The sequence below is a fragment of the Pogona vitticeps genome, chromosome 2 (assembly GCF_051106095.1).
Source record: "Pogona vitticeps strain Pit_001003342236 chromosome 2, PviZW2.1, whole genome shotgun sequence".
Lineage (NCBI taxonomy): Eukaryota > Metazoa > Chordata > Lepidosauria > Squamata > Agamidae > Pogona > Pogona vitticeps.
The window spans coordinates 81107880-81124943 of NC_135784.1; the positions used below are offsets into that span (position 1 = coordinate 81107880).

Sequence of the window (17064 nt, forward strand, 5' to 3'; positions counted from 1 at the left end):
TGAATGCCTCTGTGTCCTTAAAATCAGTGTCCCCTCTGTCTCTCTCTGTTCTTCAGTTTCATACTCCTTCATACAACTCTTCTGTTTTCTTTCTCTTCTCTTTCTGTGCTCCTAAGCTCCTTACATACTAGCTCCTGTATTTTTGAAACCAACCCTGTCTTCTCCATTTCATATATAAATTCCCTGCTTCTTATCTGTTAGTCCCTCAGCACCTGCCAGCCATAATGAAAGTGAATGAAGTCATTTTGAGCTCATCTTTTTCATATTTCCTCTGTATACATGTGCTAGCAATAAGATCGGCCAGAGACAGAAGGTGAAGGTCAAGCTGAAAACTTTGGTTTCACATTGCTGCAGACAATGCCCCAAAAGGCTTAAATGGTTCCATCTTATGAGCCCAAGAGGCTTTATTTATTTAATTCTTTATTTCATTGATTTATATAAGAATATGAATACCCCTGCACAGCTGGACTTAAGGGGTCGGACGTTCACTCATGCATCCGGTGGTGGCCCCCTCTTCCTTCCAATCACTCCCGGAGTGCCACTTGGCTAGTGACTCAGCAGCCTTGCAGAGAGACTCATTCTCCCTTCCATTGCCAGGAGTGGCTAGCTGAGCGGGGCTCTGGGAGTGATTGGAAGGAAGAGAGGGGCCCTCAAGCCCAGCAGTGCGGGGGTATTCATATTCATTTACAAATACCCCCATCTCTACTTTATATACCACCACATTAATACAATGTACTGTTCGGGGCAGTTAACAATAAAATCAGACAGACAGTAGCAAATGAAATGAGTGGTGAAAACAATAAAATAAGGGACAAATCAAATGGAGTATCAAGCACATAACAGCACAACATTTTCACAATAAAATGGCAGGGACAAGGCAATGGAAAATTCAAACAAGGATGTTTTCAAAGGCCTCTCTGAAGAGGGCAGCATCTTCAGCGACCTCTTGAAGGCAGGTGTAGTGAGAGGTGGCTCTACATCTGGGGCATGCTTAAATGATTTGGGGATGGAGGTGAGGCTGTTTTTGTGTGTGTGCAAGAGGACAATACAAACCAGGTTTTCTTCTTTTACCGTGCATCCACATGCAGACTGTATATCATTTGACACTGCTCATTCTAGTTATTATTGCCTATTTTGGTTGATTCAGGAGGACAGGAAAGAGCAGTCTAAGAGGGTTCTGAGCAAATCTTGCTTTTTTTAATGATTGCATTTGCCTTTGTAATTATGTCGGCACTGAAACTCAGCAAAAATTGTGGTATTATGCTTGGAAATACATTCAGATTATAGTGGCAAGACAAATGGTGGAAAGGATTCATTTCCTTTTATAAACAGCACTAGTACAAATAAATATCCCAAAGAAACTCAAATCAAACATGTCATCATCCTAACAAACTTGGAGGAGAGAGGGAAAAAATTCCCTGTTGCTACTTGCTTTCCTTAGTACTCTATCTATTTGTCCGTAGGTATTCTTCAAATATATTTATTATTTACCCAACAGACAAAGTGCTCTGGGTGTTTACAATGTAAAGGTTAAATCAGACATGCAATGTTTGTACACGACAGCGAGGAACCATGCAATTCACAGCCCCTATTTCATGTTTTAGTAAGTCATGGGTTGGACAGTTCCTTATCTCACAAGTATATTTCTTTTTAATTTCCTGAATTTAAAGTCCAGCTTTCTTTCAGGAGCTAAAGGTAGTATATAAGATCCCACTTCATTTTTGTTTTCATGGCTATCTCAGTCCTCACATTTCTGTGTCAGTCCACTGGGCATAGAGTTAGGGACTGGTTCCAGGTAACCTAGTGACCTTCGTTAATGAGTCTCCTCATCTGTCAGTAAGTACACTGGTAACCAAAGAATCAGCAGTGCTGAATTAAATCACTGTGAGTAAAGCATTATTACACAGACAGGTACAGGAGGACCTTTAGTATTTGTGAGATTGTGTACATGGTGGGTATGAAGCTGGGGTATTGGAATAGAAGAGTATGCATCCGTGTTGGAGAGCAAGGTGGAGTATTGCTATCTTGGGATGCGGGATCTCAGAATTTTGCAGCAGGGCTCATTGAGAGCAAGGCTCCTGCCTGGAATGTTGTGTGTTGTGGAGAACGTTGTTGCAGGGAGTCAAACATCTTTGCCATGGTACTGACCATGGAACAGAGCAAAGGCAAGAAGCTGGACTTCATAAAGCTCAGATTCCCTTCCAAGCCTCTTGGAGGGATCTTCTCTCTGAGTCAAAGTCCTGACTTGGCTGGCAGTAAATGGATTGATTGCTAAAAGTATAGTAATGTTAACATTTTATTTTGTGGTCTCTGAAAGATCCCCTTTGGATAAACTTATTTATACAAGAGAAAGTGACTGGAAAGAAAAACACCAGAAGGTCACCATATATATATATATATAAGAAATGATAACTAATAATCTCAAAGGGCTGGAAGAAAAAAATCTCCCATTGCTGCTCTACCCCAGCCCAAGACACCTCCTGCAGCCTGCCTTTCTGCTTTCTCCAGTGAGACACATTCTTTTTTATAAAGGTAATTTGACATTCCTTTTACTTCTTTCAAGGATCAAAGGGCAAGCACTCTGAGCACTGCTAAAGTCTGTTGTTATAACTTTACACCTGAGTGAGTTCGAGACCTTAGACTCAACCAGAGTATCATTTGTGAAAAGACAAAAGGGTGGAACACATGCTGAATGGCAATGTAGAACCTACCGAGGCCTCTCATGGCACAATGGAAATTTCTATTAAGAGAGCGGCGGGGGGGGGGGGGGGGCGGAAGCAAAGCAGGGACAAATTCTATGGCAGACAGTTAAAAAAAACGGAGGCAAGGAAATAGTAAGATTAGAACAGAACCTGGAGCAGCCTTAAGGGACATATAGCCATGTTCTTAGAGACTGACGTAATAATAAGCCCTGCTAAATATCTAGCAGATGCTAAGATTAGAAGGAGTAGGTATCTTGAGAAAAAGATTGTGGTTGATCTTCTCCATTGTACAGGATCCAAAAGTCTTCTTGCTACTGGAGAGCTACCAAATTTTTCCCAGAGTCAAAATATTCTTCCTCCCACTAGTGCTTCTGTTATTATCATGAGCACTCTGTGGAGTGGGACTCACCATACCCTGCATGCCTTATCACTAACACTACCGGGCAGAGTGCCTCTGATCCTGAAACTGCTGTCCTTCTCCCTGTGAATTTATCTGGTCTCCTTTTAAAGCTATGGAGGTAGGGGGTCTATCATTACATTTTGCTTCAGTGAACCCCTGGTTGATTGTATACTGTGTGAATAAGTGCTCCTCTTGATCTCTGCCAAGTCTCCCCTCTTTTAGCTCAGTGGATGACCCTGGGTTACCATATTATGAGAGAGGAAGAAAAGTTTCTCCCTATCTAATTTCTGTGCACTAGGCACATTTTTATACATTTCCATCATATCTTCTCTTTCTTACCTTTTCTATGAGACCAGCAGTGTGTTACAAACTTTTCACATGACTGTTTTGGACATTGGTATCTCTTTTTTAACTTTTATATATATGATAGCATCACTTAGGATTCAGCCTCTGGTCACTTCCTTACTGATCAGTTCCATGATCTGCTGTGTAGGACATCTAGTACTTTGATTTCTTTGCCATGACTGGAAAACACATGTATCCAGGCGAAGTGAGGGAAGTTGAGGTGTCCCGTTTCTACGGCATCGTTTTCTTTCAGACCCTCTCCCTCTGCTTTCATTCTCCATCCCAAAGCAACCTAAGCATTTATGTTGAGAAATGATAGCTACCTGATAATGATAAATTGCTGTTGGAATTATATCATTGGACTTGAGTCATGCACACCACAAAATTAAAAAAGGACCTCTTTAATTAATGGCAGTCAACTGCCAGTGGTGTCATCACTCCCATGGAATAGGTGGAGCTATGCAATGGGATACTAGCCATTGAAATGTAGGGCTGGGAGGTATCTCAAAGGCCATCAAGTCCAACTCCCTGCTGAAACAGGAAACTCCCAGCTGAAGTATCTGTAATGGGTGGCCATCTGGTTTCTTTTGAAAAATCTCCAGAAATTTCTGAGGAAGAAGATTCCAACACTTTCCTACAGAGTATGTATCCAAAGATGAACCTATCCCATTCTCTCTATACCACCACATTTCTATCATGCCCATTAAATCAGTGCTGTCTTTTAAAACACAGGCATTCAGGTGCCCTGATTTTGCTAGGGGAGTTTCTAGTATTAGCATACAAACACCTATATATGGTATCTTTCTCCAAGTATCTCTGCCATGTGTTTCTTCCCCTATGGTCCTTTGGCTGCATCTTATATTTTATATTATGGCCAGGGTGTACTTCTACCCCACCCTCCCACCACAGAATCCCAAATAATGGTCTCATTCTGGTTCAATCCTACCTCTTGTTTCAGGCAGGCCCGGCCTGTTGCAAAATATTTCCCAGCACCTAAAAAATCTACAACCCTGCTCTTTACACCAGTATCTAATCTGTGCATTGGGCTTGAGTTATGCACACCCCAAAATCAAAAAAGACCTCTTTAATAGAGTATCTCATCTGTGCATTGTGCATCCTCAACTTTGCTAACCCTTAGCATGGAATAGCTAGCATTTTGGCTTTCCCTTTCCTACCTGTTATATGTTATGTGTTGTCAAGTTGGAACTGATTTCTAGAGACCTGAATAGGGCTTTTGAAGTAAATGAGATATTTACTACCAGTTCTTGTCACAGCCTCAAGTTTCCATGGCCAAGTGGGGACTTGAACCCAGGTCTCCTGAGTTCTAGTCCTTCACTTCATTCACTGTGCTACACTGGGTGTGTCTCACTGCACTATACTGGGTATTCCTACCTAGCAACCTAAATCTGGCTTCCAGTACCTCTCAACTGCCTTCTCCTGCATCACTGATACTGACATGTGCTATCAGACTTTACCCCAGCGCTGGCTACCAGACTAACAGGCGGCCTGCACATCTGTTAGAATTGTAGTACTTTAACATGAAATCCACCCTCAGTAGCTATTTGTGGGAGACATTTGGTATACCAACTGGCCTTAATTCTCTGAATTTTGTTTGACAAGCCTACATTCCCCGGGTGCTCTGTTTATATGCCCCAGCCCACAGTTTCTTCACTTCACAAGTCATTTCCCTGTGCTTGGTAATTTTCTTGTTATTGTGAATTATTAAAACATACCAAATGAGCAGAACAAATGCTGCTGAAGCAATCTGGCTTTCAGATTTTAAGCTTCAAAAAAAAAAAATCTAGTAGGGCTTTTTGTAAAATCCCATCTTGCCCCTCCTTGCCTTTTCCCCTCCACTCTTCCATAGCATGTGAGGAAACAGTTTTTAAAAACAGAGCCAAGCTCCACAGTGAAGAAACTTTGAAATACATGTTTCTGCCCAGCCATTCAAAGAAGGGATAAGATTGCTATGAAGAGCAGGTGTGAAATTAACTTTTCCATTAAGGTACCATCCTATTCTTAATGATTAAAGATTTGTTACAGTCCTGAAGTAGAAGACTGTTCAGAACTGGAGAGATTTAGTTTGTTCAGTTCTGGTTAACCTTATTCTTCTTGTTTCAAATAACTCTGTGTGAACTTTGCAGAATTATTGACTCCATTCACATGACTATTGTCTTCACTGTACTTAGGGGTGGGAAGAATTTCCTGAAATTAGTTTGGGGATTATGACTTTTAATTAAATCAGTATATTCTTGTTCTTGCCGTATAAGCCACAGTGAGCCCTGTTTTCTCATATCTTCACAATATCATTCATATCATGGCTTAAATCCAATCTCTAGTCCCAGCAGAATTCTTATATTGAATAAACGGAGTTTATTTAAGTGTTGATTTACCATTCACAATAGATTCAGTGAGTCTGCTCTAGCTGGGGCTAGTAATTGGATTTAGCCCCATATATTTTATCATGTCTCTATTTACTTTGTCTTTCCCCTCCTCTCTAAACATTAGCAAACATAGATTTTTCAATATATCTTCATTATTTCTCCAAGCTCTTTGCTATATATACAATAGCAACTGTTGCGGGGTTGGGGGTGGGAATCGCTGATGAGTGGTATATTGTTATTGCTGTCAGCAATAGAGGGTCAGCTTGAAAAAACAGAGAATTCATGCTTGCATTCTGATGTGCGTGTTTATGTCAACCAGGAAAAGACAACTTCCCTCACAACTAATCCAGTGATCTAATAGAGAACGCATTTGGTTCCTCCTCAATAAGCAGTTCCGTAGCAGTGCATGCGCTCCCGGGGCACTGTAGCTGACTAACTGGGATATATCAGAAGCTATGATGGCCTTGAGCTTCTGTTGCCAGTAGCAAGAGCAAAGGACAATTCCTTCTCTTTTTCTTTCATATTTCAAGCTTCCCAATTCCTTAAAGGACAGAGCCCAAGGCATGTGGATTTTCTTGTTTCCAGCTTACAAGAGAAATGCCAGCAAATGCTCTGTTTTATCCTTGGAAGCCCAGCAACATCGCTGGGCTCCAGTGTCTCCTCAATGACAACTCCAAATTGCAAGCTCTGAGCCCTGGTTCCCATGGGAGTAGCTCCGTTCCCATCAAACTATTATTAACATCACTAGAGCGCACGCACAAAGAGCCAGAGGGCAACCCCCTGTGTGTTTTTTTCTGTGTTTCCAAACAGCAGGGCTGGCAGGCAGTGGCTCACTCAAGTCAGCAGGCATGAAGTGAGCAGCAAACATTATTGTTCCGAGGGAGACAGATAAGGCCCAGAGCACTGGGGCTGGCCTGTTCGATCTTGACCTGTCCTTTCCTATAGTTGCCTCAGAGCTAGCCCCAGCTTGGTGGCACCAGCACATCAAAGAAGGACATTTAGCTTTGCTATCTGGAGCTTGGTTTGGGTAAAAGTCACAACTGAGTTGCTTGATTTGGCTTGTAGAAGCTTCTCGGAACTGATACCGCTGCTTTAGAGGACTCAGGTAGCCAACCTCGCCTGATGCTAGAAGGCATAATCTTCTATTTTCAGTGCACCCATTAAAACCACCAATCGAAAGATAAGACTGATCCAGCAGGCAAATGTGTCTGGTCAAAATAATGGCCATAAAACCTTGCAATAAATAGAGATCAGAATGATTTTGACATCTGAAGGAGACTTACACAACTGGGACCAGAATCTTGTTTAGTCACGCAAACCTTGACATTCTCCAAGGGTGCACAAAGGAGCATCCAGTACCTCTTTGCAAAGAAGGCTCATTTGTTCTAATGGACCAAGGCCCATTTGCAGACCTATACCGATGAAACATCATGCTCCACTGGAAGTCACTAGGAATCTGACTTTATAATTTGTGTACAGCATCAAGTTTTCCCTATATACGCTGAGTTAGGACTTACCAAAGTGGTTTCCAGTCATGCAAAATCTCTCAAGCAGGTTGGATACCATAATCAGTGGAAGCCATCATAGACTGAAAAGAAATGGCTGCTGTTAATGTTGAAATAACCCTAACCCTAACTCCTACCCCTAACTCCACTCCTACATTTAGAAAGTGATCTGAATCAATGAGGCAGAGGCAGGGAATAGTTAGATAGCCCAAGTGTGGTTTCCACTTCTGGTCCGTCCGTCCGTCCGTCCGTCCGTCCGTCCGTCCGTCCGTCCGTCCGTCCTTCCTTCCTTCCTTCCTTCCTTCCTTCCTTCCTTCCTTCCTTCCTTCCTTCCTTCCTTCCTTCCTTTCTTTCATCTACATGTAGATTGGTTTCTAGGCTTCCTTTCCTGTCTTTCTCTTTGAGGTTTTTTTCTTGCTCCTCTATCCCCGAGAAGAAGGAAATGTATTTTTGGAAAAGAAGGAAGATTCCCCCACCCCTCGTTAGCCAGCACTGGTTCAAAAACAGTGCAGATGCCGGTGTCACCCAATTATTATCCTAGTTTGAGGAGGCTATATACTGTCTGTTGTTTAAACACCTAGGCCTGAATCCTGTTGATTGACCCAACTAGAGCAAATTCACTGAACCATCTTGTACAACAGCAGTTTTTTTAATCCCACTAGGTTAGTGGGTCTACTCTAGTTCAGACTATCAATAGGATTCTGGTCTTGCTTTGCACTGTCTTTAAGCAATGAAAACAGGGTTCAGGTTCATTCATGATTCTTGTCCATATAGTGAGCTGCATATGCTAGGGCATGGCACGGCTCAGTTCCACTACTTCACTAGAAACCACAAGTCCACACATCCTGTCACTGTTAAAGTGTGCCACCTGGAACTTGCACATACATGTTCGCAAATAAAGTACTGATTTCTCCCCCGTATCTTCCTCAAGATATGTATTTTTCATAGCTCTTCAAGCAAGAAAGAAGAGATTCAAGGAATGGAACTTGAATTGTAGCAGGTTTGCGCTAGGAAGACAATATAAAATTATTAATGGAATGAAAATGGTTAACAACTGCAGCTGCCTGCCAGGAAAGCAGATCAATAAGTAAATCAGGACTCAATGTTTCTATTAAACAGTAAGTCTAATCATGAATATATGATTCAGAAATCACTTAATCCATTTCTCGGGCATTACACAGGTCAGGCTGGATGATCATACGATTTCCCCATGGATCTGCTTACATCAGTGACCCATAGCAAGTAGGTTCAATGGCACTGAAACTGCTTTAGACACCTGACTGATGAACAATTTGGAAGATTGTGAGGTCGCTTCCATTCCTCTCCCTTTGCCCATGCACAGCGGTCTGATCAAAGTGTCTGAGGCTACTGCCTCAATGATGGAGAAGATTTGCTTTGGGACTGAATGGAACAAAACAGCCGCAACAGGGTAACACCATGCTGGCTGTGATTATCTGCCACTGGCAGGTACATCACCCTCCTCCTGGGCTGGTGACAGCAAGAAGCCCTGACCTCAGCGAACACAATGCAAAGGCCTCTTTCTCCCTTGAGCCTCAGATGTTTCCCTGCCTGTTGTTTGCAACCCACGGGGCACTGTGCCATCATGCAAACATTAACAAATCATATTTCATCTCTGTTATCTCGCACTTTCAGAAACCTCTGGTATAAAGCAGAGCTTAAAGGCTCCACTCTGGCTCTCCTTCATCATCTCTGATATGCACAGCTAACTCAACTTTCTCATATCACTTTCACCCCCATTTGTTTCCTTTTCAACATTCTTATTTTTCAACTTTCTGTTCCTTCTTTTCCCTCAAAAGTACCGGAGGTTCAGGAAATTATCAGGGATGGCCTGGTGGCTCCTGAATGCAGGCGACTTCACTTTGATCCTTTTTGAGACGCAGCAAAGGAAACAAAGGAAACAGCTTCAAAGATGGGAGCAAAGACTGAGCCAGAATTTAGCAGGAGGCCTGAGAATGAGTAACCCTCTGCAGGGCTTCTTGCATCTTTACAACCTTCCCTTCCCACCTTTACTCTGAAAACTTGTTCGCCTTCTGGAAAACTGATTAGAGAGTGGGAGGGAGGCTCTTCCTTGGATTTGACCTCCTCCTCCTCCATCCCCGCATTTTTTTTATAACAGACGGAGGGGCAAACAGTTGCCGATAAGGAGCTGCAGGCAGGAAGGGATCACTCCTCTCTCCTTTCTTTCATATAGGGCACTTGGTGCCACTTTCACCCTTCCTTTGCAGGAAGCCTATTGGAGGGGCAGTCCATCCTCTTTGGGGATCAGTGTGCCCATGGAACCCAAGCCTGTGACCCGCAGAGGAAATGCTGGGAACGAACACAACATAAGCACCAGTAAGGGCAGAAAGGCAATTTTTAAAAAGGCAAGGAAGGTCAGGAGACAAGAATCATGCCAGCTCCTCTCCTTCACTAATCCTCATCCTTTATCCCCCTCAGTCTTCCCTCTCCCACAATCTATCCTACACACACACTAGTACACACACACACACACACACACACCCTCCACCTCATACTATCAAAAAGGGAGCCTCAATGATGTGAAAAACCTCTTACTGCAGTTGCTGCTGCTGGTGCTGCAGCTGCTCTCCTCTGCTGTGCTGCTGCCGCTGCCGCTCCTGCTGGCGGTAATACATGCCGTGGTCCCCTTGCTCTGTGTCCTGAGTGTGTTTTGGAGCTGCCTGTCCTGATTAGCAGGAGATGGTGCTGATTCTGCACAACTAAAAACAAGCAGGAGACAAAGAAAATGCCCACCGGTACCGGAAGGCGTCGTTGGGATGGTGCCTCCAAAATTTGTCCTCTGGCTGTGTTCCCTGAGTCATTGTAGGGCAGATTCATTTCATCCATGAAAGGAAAGAGTTGCTGATGTCTTTGGGCCATGCAGATCAATAAGCAAGCATTTCATTTCGATCATCAGCAATTCACCCACCCTCCCATCCTGGGCAGTTGGATGCTTTTGTAGCTATACATGATTCACCACAAATTAAAAAAAAATCTAGGATAGCTTACAGTAAGAGCGATAAAATAAAACAGTGTCAACAATAAAAGAGGAAAATTATCCAACAAGCACTAGAAAATAAACTCACTTTTTTTTCAAATTACAAATGAAAATGACCTTTAAACATCATGAATAAGCATTGTGAGAAATACTTTACTTTTTTTCATGAGAGGCTTGGGCTCACATTGGAAGAGGGGAAGGTTCCGTAATGCTGGGGCCACTCCTGAGAACGCCCTGCTATATGCACCCTCCCTTGGACCCTTTACACCGACACGATGGGACCTTCAAGCAAGACTTCCCTTTCACTGATCTCAAAAGGTCCTGCTTTCTGCCAATCTGCAATGGCTGGAAAGGGCTGCTCAGGCTTTTTTTTTTTTTAAAAAAAATCCTCCTCACATGCAAGAACCAAATGTGTTTTTCTCAAGGGCAACTGGTCCTGAGGTCTGTATCCATTTTCAGAGGTCTGAAGAAGAATAGCAGCTCCCCAGACTTTAAGGAACTGGTACCCTAAGATCCGGCAACCCCTTCTCTCTGCCATACCTGTCTGGAACCTTTTTCCACTAACAAAGACTTGGGAGGGCATTTTGGAGACATTTGTGAGGGAAGCAGGGACGGTTTTAGTTTTAAGTAGGTCCCTAGTAGGTAGCATAATATATTTATTGATTCTTCCCCATGACCCACTCGGTGGAAATAATTACTCGCCCCATGGTCCAATCTGTTGGCAGATTTTCTCCACCCCCTCCAGATGCCATTAAACATGCTGAGGCTTGGCTCAACCCTAATTTACCAGTTGATATGTGACTCCTAATCCAAAAGGCTGGAGTGCCCTTTGCTTTGAAATGCCAGCTTACCCCAGTTTACCGTGAGGTTCCTTTTCAGGTACACCTTTCCCTGCAGGGAGAAATTGCTTCCTGTCTCCATCCCTTAGCTGAAGAACAGGAACACACAATCATCTGTACTGAACATAAAGAGAGAACGCGCCCATGTCTTCTTTGGGCGAAGGAATGCAATTGCTTTTAGGCAAAAGTTCTCTGGAGGAGGTGGGGAGACATGAGGAATGGCATTAATGATACAGAAAGGAACTCATGCATGAGACTGTATAACTAGCTAAAGCTGACTCTTATGCTCTGGTAAGGTACATAAGCTATTTTTATCTGGCTTTGTTTGCTGACGTATCTGAACACTCACCGATTTTAATATAAGCAGGATATGAAGAGAAAGGGTAAGAAGGAGGAGGACCCTTTTGCTCAATGTTCAGCGGAGGTATTGACACATCCACGCCACAGCATACATTTAATTCAGACGTTCCCAGCCAGGACTGCAAAAGCTTGGATTGCAAAAGCACCCAAACCTTGCTTTTCCCCCAGATTAGCACACAGATGTTCTTACAGGACAAAGGAAGATCTGTTTGTGAGTTTCTGAGACCGCAATTCACAGCACTGAAGACCAGACATCGTTCTGTATTAGCCACAGCTAATTATAACTGCTGCAATTGATGATAGTGGGGCATGTTCTCTTAATGCTGAGTCTATTATGATGTGCTTTGTAAGATACATCCACTGTCATCCATCTTTCCCCATTTGGACACAAACATACTACTCTGGGCTGGTAACAGCTGTTCTTTTGCTGGTACAAGATCGTATTGGATGTGGTGCTTCTCCTCTTAAAGCTATTTCCCAGCAAAGCGGAACGGTGATGGCCTCGGCTCAAAATCAATGATGTTCATAACATTGTCCTGGAAAATCCATGTTTCCTGCTGCTTCTCTTGCTGGATCGTTCTTCTTCTCCTCCTTTCCCTCCTCCTATGCTCTATTGATCTTAGCATTTTTTTCAATGCTTTACCTTGGTACTTGTGGCCTTAGTCACTTAGGTAGCTCAGGCAAACTTTCTGATCTGTCTCGGGCTGGCTTTGCTTGTCTGCACAGAAGTAACTATTTAGCCCTTCCGGGACTGCCAGTTAAAAGGAAAACATCTTGCCTCAGAAGTCTGTACCTTTGAAAAGGTTTCAGGGAGACAAAGAGATCACAAAACCATCTGTATATATGTATCCCACCTATCTAGTCACTTAAGACCACTCTAGGCGGCTTACAACAAGCGTGATACAATATAATTAAAATAATTTTAAAAAGGGGACAAACTTTGGACAAGATGGGAGAGGAAAAAAGAGGGAAAATCAGGAATTGGTTGAGGGGAAGGCCTGCCGAAACATCAGTGTTTTTAATTGTTTTTTAAAAATACCCAGCAAGGAAGCCGCGCGAATGTCAGGGGGAAGTTTATTCCAGAGGCGAGGAGCCACCACCGAGAAGGCCCAATTTCTTGTCTTTTCTTTCCGGGACTCCCTCGGCGTTAGGCTCCTCAGCCTCACCTCCTGACTCGCGCGAATGACACGGGTAGAACTTGGTGGAAGTAGGCGTTCCGCCAAGTATCGAGGCCCTAAGCCATTTAGGGCTTTATACGTAAGCATCAGCACTTTGAAGTCGATGCAGAATCGGATGGGCAGCCAATGCAGTGCGGCCAGAGTGGGTGAAATACGTTGGAATTTTTTCACACCACTGAGGAGTCTGGCCGCAGCATTCTGCGCCACCTGTAGTTTCCACAGCAGCCTCAAAGGCAGCCCCACGTAGAGCACATTACAGTGGGGTCTTGACTTAAGAACAGCTCGAGTTAAGAACATTTTGACTTAAGAACCACTCTCATAGGAAAATATTGACTTGACTTACATACTTAGATTTGAGTTAAGAACTGAAAAAAAACCCACGTGGGAGGCAGGGAAAGTGCAAAATTTGAACTTTCAGTTAACTGTTGGCCAGTGAAAAGGGTGCCTGTCTGCTTCCTCACTCCTCCCAGCGTTTAGAGAGTGGATTGGGAGACAGTCTTCGGACTGCCTGGTCCTGTACTGCCTGGACTGTATTTTCCCTGCCTTCCCTGAACCTTTCTTGACCTAAGAAAAAAAGAAACAAAATATCCCCCTCTAGTGGTCGAAGGCGGAATAGCAGCTTCCCATTAGTTTCTATGGACGGAAAAGAGCAGATACGGATCAAATGGTTTTCAATGCATTCCTATGGGAAATGCAGATTTGACCTGAGAACTTTTTGACTTGAGAACCGCCTTCCAATACGGATTAAGTTCTCAAGTCAAGACCCCACTGTACAGTGGTCTAATCTTGAGATTACGAGCGCATGTACCAAGGTAGTGAGCGCCCCAACATCGAGATAGGACTGCAGCTGGGCTATCCACCGAAGATGGAAAAAGGCGGTACGGGCCACTGACGCCACCTGAGTTTCCATAGTGAGCGCTAGGTCCAGATGGATCCCCAAGCTGTGGACCCCATCTTTGGCAGGAAGAGTCACCCCCCAAAAGAGAGGGAGTTTCCCAGGCCCCCAACTGTGGGGGCACCCACCCTCAGTACCTCTGTCCGGGTTCAGCCAAAGCCCATTTTCCTGCATCCATTGCAGTACAGTCCCCAGGCAGCGCTGAAGGGACAGAACGGCATCTCCTGCGGTTGGTGAAAAGGAGATGTACAGCTGAGTGTCATCAGTGTACTGATGACACAATGCTCCACACCCCCTGATGACCCCGCCCAGCGGCCTCATATAGATGTTGAACAGCATTGGGGAGATAATCGACCCCTGTGGGACCCCACAATTGAGACTCCACGGGGCCGAAACACTCTCCCCAAGCTGTACTCTCTGGGGCCGGTCCTCCAAGAAGTAACGGAGCGAGGCCAGTACCAGGCCACCAATTCCCAGCTCAGAGAGCCTCCCCAGGAGGATACCGTGGTCAGTGGTATCAAAGGCCACTGAGTTGTCGAGGAGGACCAGCAGAGATACTTTGCCCGTCAGCCTCCCTCAACAGGTCATCGCACAGGGTGACCAATGCCATTTCTGTACCATGGCGTGGCCTGAAGCCCGACTGAAATGGATCCAGGGCATCTGTTTCATCCAAGTGCGCTTGGAGCTGGTCGGCCACCACCCTCTCGACCACCTTGCTTAGCAAAGAAACATTGGCGACGGGCCTATAATTGCCAATTTCGTCCACTGCCAAACTGGGTTTCTTCCTAATGGGCCTAATGAGTGTCTCCTTAACATGGATGGAAACCTGCCCTCAAGGAAAGACCCATTGATTATTACAGTGGCCCATTCCGTTGTTGTAGGCCTGGCTGCTTTGATTAGCCAGGCCAGGCAAGGGTCAAGGGAGGAGGTGGTGGCACGGCAGCGATCAAGCGCCTTGGCCACAGAATCAGGCATGACAGGCTGAAAGGAGTCAAAGGTTACCGGGCAAGACGGAGCGCTGGACATCTCTGCTCGACTCACTGTGTTCAAAAAAGGAGTTAGGTCCCGACGGATGGCCTCCACTTTAGATTTTAAAAATGCTGCAAATTGGTTTGGTGAAAAACTAGGGGGAGGCCCGTCACTCAGACCAATTCCAGATAGGTCGCGCACTATACGGAATAATTCTGCCTGCTGGTTGGATGCTTCGCTTATCCGGTTAGCGAAGTAAGTTCGACTGGCAGCCTTTACCTTAGCCAGGTAAAGGTTAGTAGCGACCTTGACAGCTATCCAATTATAATCTATTGGGTTCTTTCTGCACTTGCGCTCTAGCCATCTCCTAAACTGCTTCAATGCCCAGAGATCCTGGTTAAACAAGGGCGCCGGGCAGGCTCTGCGTTGGAGAGGGCGTTCAGGTGTGATCGTGTCTACAGCCCTAGCCGCGGCGGCAAACCTCATGGCCCACTCGACAGGAGTGCCAGTCAGGTCAGCCATAACACCTCTTACAGCATCCTGGAATCCAGCTGGATCCAGTAGCCTTCAAGGGCAGACCATAGCAATAGGTCCTTGCTCCCTGTGAGGGCGGAGAGCCATTTTGAGGGTGCATTTTATTAGGTGGTGATCCGACCATGACAAGGGGACTGACTTGAGGTCAGTCACTATAGGACCACTCTCGCTCCAACTAGAGGAAGAAACCAGGTCAAGTGTGTGGCCGCCCACATGGGTGGGGCTGTTGACATGTTGGGATCCTTAGCAGGAGCAGTCCTATCCGGGCCAGACACAACACAGCTCTTATCAGACCCAGCCTTGGCTGAGCCAGGAACATAAGTGGACCCAGGCCTTTCTGGGCAGGTAACGGACAAGTCTAAAACTAGGTCCAGTTCCTGCAATGAGCCACACAGACCCTCGTCCAAAGGGTCAACATAGTTTTATGGGCACCAGGGTGTTTATTCACTCCCCCAAAGTTCACAAGCACAGTTGGGGACCAAGGACTAGAGGCAACTCACCGCTAGTCCTTGGTTGCCAACAAAGAGAATGTTTGTGCGCGTGCGCCCCCTCCCCTGGGCAGTATGACTGGAGTTCGGGCAGAAACTGCTGTTTGAAGGCAGAGATCAAGCTGCACTTGGGGCCTCTTTAGCTGTCCAGATGTCTCAGCTCTCAGAGCCCCACCCCTTCATGTCTTACCCTGACAACTTTTTCAGGTGGCAGCATCTGCTTCTCTCAGGGCAGATGACCATGGACTTCCTTTCCCTCCAACGCTGACTAGTCCTCTCAATGATCCTCTTCCTCTTAATCTTTATGTTTGCCTTTTATCTCTAGCTCAGCCATCACCACAACTGCGCCTGCAAGGGCAGTGGGGATGTTCTCTCTGGTCTCACCCTAGGACCCAAGTGTAGTGAACGGAGAAAGACGGCCACTGTGCCTGATTGGGTGGTGTTTGCAGGGTCAGGGTCACAGTGTCCATTAGAGAAACGTGCACTGAAGAAGCAGAAGAAAATGCATTCTACATGGGGAGTGGGGGTGGGATAAGGAGTGATGAGGGAGACTGTGTCATGAGGCTCCTTTAAACAAAAGCTGCCTGCTATGCTTGTGTACTACTCAGAAAAATCAACTGCCCATGCTACTCTCCAGAAAGAGAACAAACGCAATAACCTATATGCATTATTTCCTACAGAGCTCATTAATGGTCAAACCATACATTATACATAGAACATCAATAGAATGAAGAGTCCCTTACATGCTGCAAGATATCTCGTTGTCAGAGTGTGAGCTTTTCACATTTCCCAAGGTTTGCAAATTGGCTTGTACGTATTGTTGTATGATTGGACATTAGGAAGTACCATAGGTTTCCTTTGTAAGTATGGTTGCTCAGACACCGAGGTCATCTGAAATGTCCCTGGAACCCTAACAGATTTTAGCTTCTAGTCACTTACAGTGTGTGATATATAGCAAAGGTCTTAAAATGAGAAGGAGAAAGTACCTGTTGAATACCTGGGTACCTGAATACTTGAGTGCTTGAGCTTCTCTGCTCAGACTTCCTACCTATAAGGAAGTCAGCTGTTGTGGACATTCTACGGACATTAAAGTTATGAGGACTTACTCCTGAGTCAACATGCATGCATGAGCTGTGACCTTGCAGAGTGTCCTTGGAACTAGCTAAAGGGATCGCTAGAGCTGGAGCTGGACATTTTATACATGATTTCTGTCAGCTTCACCTTTTCTATGGATCAGACACAAAGAAAGAGGGAAATGTAATATTCTGACCAGCCAGCTAGAAACCCTTGCTTGCTCCACTGAAAGCTATAGTCTCATTCCACACAGACCACTAAGCATTACACAGATGGAGAGGGGTATTTGGTCACTGCCAGCACCAACCGTCTCTGATTCAGTGCCTTCGAGGAGCATAAAGAGGTTAATTATCTCCTTTAAAATGATTTTTCATG

General features: G+C 45.0%; 1 protein-coding gene across 2 annotated transcripts in view; it reads left to right on the forward strand.

Moving 5' to 3' along the window:
- The window catches only part of CACNA2D2 (calcium voltage-gated channel auxiliary subunit alpha2delta 2), a 751645-nt gene that overhangs the window by 431844 nt on the left and 302737 nt on the right, over positions 1-17064 (forward strand). The gene's annotated exons all lie outside the window — the stretch shown is intronic.